Here is a 3,409-nt window from a genome sequence, read left to right on the forward strand (position 1 = left end):
GCTGGTAGTGCTAATTGTGCAAAAATAACACTAATGTGGAGGCTTCAAAAATATACAATATTGCAAGTAAGATAGCCTGTGTCAGCAAAAGGTTGAAGTTCACAGAAATTCGAACGATGTGCCAAGCATGCAGGACAGTGAAGTGAGCAGCTGGTGGACATTGTAGCTTAGTTGAGGCTACATGATAGCAAGAACTGAGTGATGGAGCAGGTATGTGTTGTGTGACATGCCGTGCTGACGATGATGATTACGATGCCTTATTAATTGCAGAGGCGGACATCCCGGTTCAGAAAGTAAAAGTCCTGCCAAGTATTTGATTCAACCATTTAGTAAACCAGCTCATCCTACTGTAATTAGCAGCCTACTGATAATAATGATAACATACTGGAAGTAAGGCTGTCGCCCACTGCACAATAACAAATAGTGCAACATACGTTTTCTCTATAGATAGATACAGTAGATAGATACTTAATTTCATCAGCTCCATGTCCTCAATAGATACTTATTTATTAAAGGAGCCGTATGTAGGATTTTAGCCAAAACTGGTGCTGCAATTACTTTCAAAATACTGTAGAGCGGTGTATCCCCTTCCCCTCCCCCCTGAGTCGCTAGACTGCAAGATCCAGCAGGAATGTAGGCTGCTACAGCTACTCGCCATTTTTATTTCTCAAACAATTCCTTAGCCTACCTTTTCACTTCGGTGACCCACCTCATCCATATGCACTAAAGCAACGTTACTTTGCACGAACATGCATAACGTTGTTCGACTCTCATGAATATTTCAAATGTCCATTTACGTTAAGTAGCCTACAAGTTACCTGTCAAAGAGCAAATGAACAACATTGCATCTGTCTTCAAATTCTTCTCTGTTTTCATCTTTCAAAGTCATCTGCATCTCCTATACAAATCTTTGTTTTATATATGACTTTCTCACGACGTATTTCGGATTCATAACGAGGTCTTTTAGGTAACGTTAGACATTTTTTATCCGACACGTTTGTAGCTGCAGCTGTGGTAACTAGAGCAAAGCTGGCCTGGCAACCATCAGGGCCATTTTATGATTAATTGAAATACAATTCTTACAAACGGTTCCTTTAATAGAAATGTATAAATTAATATTAAATTAATACAAATGTATGATTTTCAAACCCGGACAGCAAAGGAGTGTGAAATCAGCGTCAATTGTTGGTCAGATTAATCAGTTTCCGTTAGATGGAAAGAGGCCAGACTCTCTGTACATTATGAAACGTATGAGAGTCGGATAGGACCAGACTAATAGTCTAGGCCACCAGGTCTAAATTACAATATGGTCTACCACAATCTAGGTAATGTAGCTCTTTACACAAAGGCTACAGTAATGTTTTGGTGCTATTATCAATTGAGCATTGTTTAAATGTATTGAATAATTTTAAGAAAATGTAAGAGAATTCTAGCAGAAATTCTTCATTCATAATTGTTTGTATACTTGAATAGACATCCTGTGCTCCATGGCTTTCAGTGTTCTGCAACACTTAATTGAAAATATATGCATATTTAAGGGTAATGCCAGGATTTTGTATTTAATTAGGTGTGCCTGACCTATTTGAGGGCCGCTTGGGCCAAATATGCCAGGGCCAGTTTTTTTTTCCCAGTCCGTCCCTGCTCATGAGTCATTTGAATCAGAATTCAATATCTTGCCAAGTACAAGAAATGAATTATGTTGTGTAGGGCTAAGCCTGGGCAATGCAGACTGGTAGGCAACATACCATGGAAAACAGCTGGAATCATTCTCTCAATCAAAGTGCACAAAAACACTCAGCAAGAAGAATCACCACAGCAGATTGGCCTCAGCTGAATCCGAAGGGTTCCGAAGGAAGTATTCAATGCGTTTATATACTGACCAGAACAAAAATGCACAATGCATACACACACACACACACACACACACACACACACACACACACACAAACACACGTGCCCCTGGCTGTTTTCTTTGTTCAGTGTGACATAAGGCACCACAGTGTAATCCCAGTCCTTGTAACATATCGGCAACGTTATGAGGACTACAGTAGGACTTGCCCGTTGCACTGATTGTTGGGCGAAAGCTTCCAGGCCCAGAGGCGCAAACACAGATGCTCAGCCCCAGCAAAATAATTACACTCTTCATAATTACCACTGCAACAATGTGACCCATTTAATATCATAATTGACTGGGTCTCAGCATTAGGCCTACTACCTTTGGCAATAATCTCTGGGAGGATAGCAGAGAGCATGGTTTAGCATTACCCGCAGTAACGATATTGGACCTTTAATGGGGACCACATGTAGAAAAAGTACTGTGATTGCTATGAACGTAATTGCAGGGTAGAACATTGTGTAATTTAGTTAGGCAAGCGATTGCGTTTGCTGTTACACTCTTGTGATTGACACGCCATGGCTCTGTTTGCCTTCTCGACGCCTCATTGTTTTAGAGGTTGGATGTTTTTACAGTGAAAGGTGTGACAGAGACAAGGTCAGGTTGTCCGGGGGGACGCGCCTGATAAGTCATGCTTTGATGCACAGGCAAATGAAACACCTATCACAGAGAGCTTAACTGGGCCTCTCCACGCCAGTGACAATGAGTGCCTATCAGAGCATTTCACAAATGAATGCAAAAATGCACAACATGCAGAACAGTTATGTAAATTCACAGGAAAATATCCAATATGGGTGAACGTTTCACAGGTTAATGCATAGACAGTTTTTGTTTTTCAAGCACCACCTGGAGAGGATTTCTGAAAAGGGACTATCTCTTTCCTAAAAGTATCCATATTTGTGGAATTATGCCTTGCATTAAAGATAAGCAATCTGCCATAATGTCATGTTGTATGTATGTCATTATACGCACTTCCTCACTCTGATGAAGATCTGATTGACCGAAACGTCAGTTAATTAATAAATTGGTTGCACCGTGGTGCAAGCAGTGTTGCACTGCTCTTTTCCTTTAAGAAGTTGTTTTTGTGAAGTAGCTGCACCTGCAGTATAACCTATCAAGGTGTGCAGGCTCCTCTCTTCTAATGGTTTTGCAAATGACGGGTGGATGGATACATAAGTAATTATATGTGTTTTGCGTATGGGTGAATTATGCATACATTATTATATGTGTATTATGTATGGGTAGATTATATTTATTCCGGTCCTTATTTCATGCATATCATGAGAATTGTGTTCACCGATGCATGAATGTGGACGAGCCACACTAGACATACATACAGTTCCAAGCAAATATATACAAACGCATGAATATCCATTTAAAGACACCCACCCACCCACACACACACACACACACACACACACACACACACACACACACACACACACACACACACACACACACACACACATACATACGCACACACACACACACACACACACATACACACACACACAC

The sequence above is a fragment of the Sardina pilchardus genome, chromosome 18 (genome assembly GCF_963854185.1).
Source record: "Sardina pilchardus chromosome 18, fSarPil1.1, whole genome shotgun sequence".
Classification (NCBI taxonomy): Eukaryota; Metazoa; Chordata; class Actinopteri; order Clupeiformes; family Clupeidae; genus Sardina; species Sardina pilchardus.